Source organism: Cydia splendana, chromosome Z, assembly GCF_910591565.1.
Source record: "Cydia splendana chromosome Z, ilCydSple1.2, whole genome shotgun sequence".
Lineage (NCBI taxonomy): Eukaryota > Metazoa > Arthropoda > Insecta > Lepidoptera > Tortricidae > Cydia > Cydia splendana.
Window position 1 is genome coordinate 31301836 of NC_085987.1, and position 7252 is coordinate 31309087.

The window sequence follows — 7252 nt, forward strand, 5'->3', positions numbered from 1 at the left end:
ATTAATGAATTAAGTTTCCTTAACACATCAATCCGTTTAGAGGAAATTATCTGATAATCCCGCAACTTAAAAGTATACTTGTCAATTCATAAAACTGTAGATACGAGTACATATATATGTACATAATAGGGATATTTAAGTTTTTTATTGTAATCCAATGATCTCTATTTTATGGTTAACAATTAAATAAACGCTGTATAATGTTAAAGTCTACTCACACTTACGTATAGTGATATAAAACCACCGTCCAGACGAGAATGCATAAAATAAAAGTTGAAATCAAGTTTTTAGATTTTTATTTGTTTTGTAGGATCTGTTAGTTTGCACCTGTCCCGACGACTATTAACGATTCCAGCCTCAGAGTGGCGGCGAGCGGCGCGAGCAGCCAGTTGCGGCCCGACTGCGCCCGGCTTCCGCGTGGCCTTGGCGGGCTGCTGCACCCACGACGCGCATTCCAAGCGTTCAATTGCAATTCGCGCCATGCCAACATTTATAAAAACACTAATGCCTTTGGAACTTTTCAATTTACGAAAAGTCGTAGAAAATTGTTAGAGCACATTGCTTATGTCGTGATATTGTGGGCATGTATTACGATGTGCAATGTCACGATTTTGCATAATACATTGTAGAATTGTGCCGCAGTCTTGGTTTTTGCTTTGCAACGCGTGCCACCTGTTCAAGTGTTCATGGCCCACGGTCGCAATTATCTTCACTTAGACTTAAAGACATGGTATCTGTAAATGACTTGTGGTTAATAACATGAAAGAAACTTTTACAAATAAAATGACTGCAACAACTTAGTTACTTAGTTGTAGGTACTTATTAATATGTACCCTACATATGTATGTCGTTATTGTTAAACTACTGCTATAGAATTTTCGATGGTAATTATGGAGTTTTAAAAACACGTGTTAAAAAAGTGACGCCAGTCTCGAGTCGCAAGTCGAAGGTTCCGTGCTTCTATACAAATAAAACCGGCCAAGTGCATGTCGGGCCATGCTCAGTGTAGGGTTCCGTAAGTACCCGTCCGTCACAATATAAACTGCCTTAAACGAAGGCTACTTGGGGGCTATTCATAAATTACGTCATTTCAAATTAGGGGGGGGGGGGGTCTGGACATCGGATGACGGTAGCATGAAGTAGGAGGAAATGGGGTCATTTGAAGCATGATTTTTGGATGATTATAGGGGGGGGGGGGGGTCAAAAATCGTCAAAAATCGATGACGTAATTTATGGACAGCCCCTTGTAAGTATTATGCACATAACAAGCAAAAGGGAGTAGGTACCTTTGCAGCGCTTTAAGTACGTTTTTAGGGTTCCGTACCCAAAGGGTAAAACGGGACCCTATTACTAAGACTTCGCTGTCCGTCCGTCCGTCCGTCCGTCCGTCCGTCTGTCACCAGGCTGTATCTCACGAACCGTGATAGCTAGACAGTTGAAATTTTCACAGATGATGTATTTCTGTTGCCGCTATAACAACAAATACTAAAAACAGAATAAAATAAAGATTTAAATGGGGCTCCCATACAACAAACGTGATTTTTGACCAAAGTTAAGCAACGTCGGGAGTGGTCAGTACTTGGATGGGTGACCGTTTTTTTTTGCTTTTTTTTCGTTTTTTTTTTTTGCATTATGGTACGGAACCCTTCGTGCGCGAGTCCGACTCGCACTTGCCCGGTTTTTTACTAATTTTATCTTATGGTTTTCGGGGGCCCTTGCCTCATAGGGATCTAATGTGCAATTACCCCCCTAGGAAAGATCCGTCAACTACTCAAGAGCTTTTCCCACCATCTCCATGTGCCGGATGATGGAGCTCATTTGTTTTGTATTCCTTTGGTTCTAGATAGCCTGCTCAAAGTCCTTCATTCTTTGTCCGGCGAGGGCGTGACATTCACACATTAGGTGCCTTACTATCTCTTCCTCTTCGCCACACATATGACAATCGGCTTTGTCAGACTGTATCTCATGAACCGTGACAATTAGGCAGTTGAAATTTTCACAGATGATGTATTTCTGTTGCCGCTATAACAAAAAATAGGTACTAAAAACAGAATATAATAAATATTTAAGTGGGGCTCCCATACGACAAACGTGATTTTTTAGCCGTTTTTTGCGTAATGGTACGGAACCCTTTGTGCGTGAGTCCGACTCGCACTTGGCCGTTTTTTTTAATAAGAAGGGAAGACTTTTTGTGTTGACTCGAAAAGGGCTTAACTTATCATATAGTTTTAATGTATTAAGGATGTCTAGGGATGGGATGCCGATTATCAGCCAAAAGATGGCGTCAGTGTGCACGAATTGTGGATTTTCACCATTTCTCCCAAAATACAAAGTCTCATAAGATGTGTTGATATTGGCGAAAACTATAAAAAATATTACATCCAAATCGAAACATGTTTAACTCAACAGTGTCTCATTTCGTTATTATTGGAATCCAACTGCAAAATATTGCAATTTCTTGCATTCACGCACACTTACATACCTAAAGTCAGTGTCAAATGTCAGTAGATTTGGAATGTTACAGTAAAGTATCCTAGAGGGCGCAGTGCAGGGCATGAAATTTTATTTTTTGGAAAAACAATTTAGAATTTAAATTCTTACTTGAGACATTGACAAGTAACTTAGAACCAACTGATATTTTCAGACGTTGATTGTCATGTGCTTGTGGCACCCACAACATCTGTTTTGAATAAATTTAAGCTAGTGACAATGATTCTGGGTTCAAATCACGACGGTGCTTATTTTTTTTATTTTATGAAAAGTTTTATAGAGTAAGACCAAGAATAGTCTGCAGCGGATTTGATAGCCCACGCAGTGCAAGTGTTATATTAAATGTCAAACTTCTATGAAATTATGACGTATAAATGACACTTGCACTGCATGCGTGGACTATATATTAAATCTGCTGCAGCCTTTTTTTGGTCTGACTCTAATTTATATATTTTTATTAGTGATGTACCGACTATTGATTTGGCCGACTAGCCGACTAATCGGCACTCGAATGGCCGATTAGTCGGGCGACTAGTCGGCTAGTCGGCCAGATCATTAGTTTCGTATAAGTTCAGGTGAAAAACAATAGTTTTGCTCCTTTGGTTGCGCTATTCATCATAATTTAGCTTGGCTAAAAGGTGTTCTCTACAGGTTCAAAGACCTATCACAAGAATCCTCGTTCAATTTCTGTCTTTAGTTCTTTTATTTTGCGATCCTGAGCAGACCGTCAGTACAGCTTGTAGGAGGTATTTCCCAGGCTCTATTTCCCGTACGTAGTCGCCAGTTAAGAACCTATCCCCTGTGGTCAGCGTCTTTATACGAGCAACGTGCCCTAAGTCTCTAAATTTTGCAATAACATAATTAGTTCCTCATGGCTCCACCATAAAAAAAACAAAAACAAAAACACAATAATAATAAAAAAAATTACTATCGAACTTGCACATGAAATTACACGAGAATCAGTTGAGATCGACCTGGGGAGCGATTTTTGAATTTCGATTGCTCGACTTCGTCACTCGAAAATCGGTGGAAAACGGCGAAATGCAAATTTTTGAAATACGAGCGATAGAAATATGGAATCGAGTGGTATTGACCACTCGTTTTCAATTCTATTCGTAGAATTTAAATGCCTAGTAGTGGAGATATTATTGAACGAAATACGCGAAATCTAGCGGTCAAAATTCAAAAATCGGGCCCCTGTAGAGGAAAACACCATCCCACCAACATATTATGATAACGATCAAACGGTCAATTATATGAACAAAAGTTTTCGTATGCGCCCTGAATAGGTATTATAGTAAAATAAACATAAAACATATGGTAAATATTGACTGTTGATTTCTTTTTTTTCTGTTTTTCTTTCACTAATAAAGTGCCGACTAATCGGCCATTTTTGCCGACTAGTCGCCGACTAATCGCTGACTACAAATGTGGCCGGATAGTCGGCTTTCCCGACTAGTCGGCGACTAGTCGGTACATCCCTAATTGACCGAAGCGAAGCGAAGGTCTACGTTTTGACTCGGGCATTTTGCTTTCGTATGTCCGGATGTTCTCCTCTACATGTCGCAATTCTTAACCGATTCTCGTGAAATTTTGTGACCGAATTTTATGACTAAATAAAATTTTTTTGTCAATCCGGTTTTTGGAAATTTTTAAAAATGGCGGAGTCGTGATTTCTGGCGCCTAAACAAATAGTCGTATCGATATCATAAGACTTTTTTCTTTTTGAAACATGTTTACAGAGTTAATAGCAAAAAATGCAGAAAAAAATTATCGCTGGTTTAGGCGGTATTTAGATATTTAATTTTAACTAATTTTAATTTGAGAAGGAGTAGCTAAATTTCGTCAACCCATCTAAGAACTATTTGGCTCAGTTTGTAAACGTTCGCTTTTTCTGTTTGCACAGAGGGTCTGGGTTCGATCCCCAGTAATTGTATGCTGGGATATTATAACTTTTTGTATTTTTTTACACGTAAATTTCGTATTGTTTTTCTTTAATTTACTATACACCGTGTTTTTATTGAATTCCTTTAACTTCGGGGTATAGTTAACAACGCTATATGCTACATTTAATTACTTTTTAAACAAAAAAGAAAAAGAAAAAAAAATTTTTTTTTTGAAAATTAACTATGCCATTTAGTTTATAAGAACTAAATGGCATAGTTAATTTAAAAAAAAAAAAAATTTTTTTTCTTTTTCTTTTTTGTTTTTTTTTTGTTTAAAAAGTAATTAAATGTAGCATATAGCGTTGTTGTAACACGGGCATTACATTTAACTCAACCAAACAATTGAAATCTGTGACATATCAATGTCATTTCGTACATCAATCGACCGAGATTGTACTTAAGTTTAGTAGCAAATGTATGAACTCATTCTAAACACTAATCAATATGTAAGCCGGCCCTAAGGCAAGTGTACACGCTTGTAGAGGCCTTATAGTAAAAAAATAAATTATGGATTATCTCCGAAATGGACTTAATTAGAACATCGGTGTCTTTGAGAAAGTTACTTGATTTAAGCTCAGGAATGCACCCTTGAAATTAACGGAAATCAAAAAAAACACGGTGTATTTAAAGCTCTTAGCACCATGTTATTTCAAGCTCTGCTCGCGAGGTCTACAGCTCACAGAGCCACTAGTTTTTATTCTTATTATCAATTGAAAATGACGCCAATTATTTTACCTAAAATGAAAAAAACGCTTTTAATGTTAGCTTAGTACTAACGTAACACTACTAACTAAGCTGGAGTGTGAGTCACATTTTTGGGGAAGTAATGAGAAACAGAAAAAATCAAAATATGTTGTTCTTTAAACACAATAAAATATTGTGATTATGATGGGATGCGAACTCGTTTATTTAGGTACCTTATATATTGTTGTACATAATTATAAGACTGGTTAGATCATTTTCCCAAAATCATAATTTACCTGTAGCATAATTTCTATTCGCATTTTTTCCTATTCTTAATTTACACCAGACGCATTAATTCCTAACATTATTTTTCCATTCGCATATTTTCCCATTAGACAATTTAGCCACTCACAAATATTTCTTACGGCGTTTATTCTATAATCAAAAAATCGATTACCCCACCCCACTTTCTTTTCAAATACATTTAGTCCACAACTTAGCTATTTCTGGGCGGTTTGCCCTTCGGGCATCTGAAGCTACCTAACGAACCTAACCTACCTAACTTATTAATTTAGTGTGACGTCCATGAAAACATTACACTTTGGGGAAAAAAGTGTAGGTAGGTTCGCTTCGCGGGGCTCCGTCTAGCTAAGTTGTAAACTAGATGTTTTTTTGTAAAGAAACAGTGCGATGGGACCATGCTAATATTATCGCCTAAGAAATAAAAATAATGCGAATAAAACGACTTGGAAAGTATTAAATATGAGAAAAATTTAACCTAGGAAAATATGCGAATGGAAAAATCATGTTAGGAATTAATGCGTCTGGTGTAAATTAAGAATAGGAAAAAATGCGAATAGAAATTATGCTACAGGTAAATTATGATTTTGGGAAAATGATCTAACCAGTCAATTATAATTATGTTTCCTTACGTTTATACAGCAGGATCAGCCTTACTTTCCGTACCTATCGTAAATATCGTAGTCATTGTTGGTCAGTGCTAAAAACTATACCTAACTAAAGTAAGTAAGTAAGTATACTAAGTATACCTTAACTTAAGTATACCTTTACCTACATTTTATTGAAATTATATATAGTTACCATTTCTCCTAATATTTTTCCATCTAGATAGGATTTTAGGAAATGCAATGCTAAAGGAAATTGAGAGCATTTCCACGCTGGATGACTATATGGTCAGCCTTTCCACCTTTTCTAATATATATATATATTACAACTAATTTAGAGTTAAAATCAATACTATCTATTATATTATTATTTAGAAAAACAGTACTTAACCGTTTTAGTTAAGTTTTTAAAATTTACCTCCAACTTTTCGAGGACGGCGTTGTCCCCGTTGTCTAAAAGAAGAGCCCGACCCGACAACCACGGGGACTACGCCGTCGGAACGTTGGAACTCGGAGGTAAATTTTAAAAACGTAATTATACGCGATTAGGTAAGTCCCGTTTGATAATGATTAAAAATCGTAAATTAATCGTGTGATAAAAAAATAAGGCCATAAAAAGCCAAAAAATAAAAACAAAAAGAAATGAGTCTTTGTCCGTGTTATGAACTCTGTCATGCTGTTCAACTTATTAAGCCCCCTCCAGACTATGCGCCTGAATCGCGGGCGAACGCGAGTGTGGAGGAGGCTTTAGACTTATACTCAATAGCTAAAAGCCACTAGACCATTTGACCATAGTAGATCCGGGCGAAAAATGCCTTCTTATTTAAGTAACCCATTACTGTCAAAAATATCAAGTTTGAATTGATTTGAAATATAATTTTTCATTGTCGACTTATTGACATCCAAACGTTGCGAGCATGTTGCCCTTTAAACCATTTGGCAACGTCGCGCGGTGAAATCTTCTAAAAATGTATGTCCTTTTATATTTTCATATTTATGATTATGAATTTATGACGATTCTTCTACTTATGTTGCAAATTGATTAAATTATCGAGAGAAAAATGCTAATGCAAAGAAAACAAGTAATATCCGTTTCATTTCTCATGCTATGAAGGAGGGTCATTTCAAAAGGTGTGCAGAAAATGATACGTTTCTGCACTAGAGCATTTTAGGTTCCAATTCAAAGTACGATTTTATTATTTTTTTTACAATAAGCAATTGAAATTT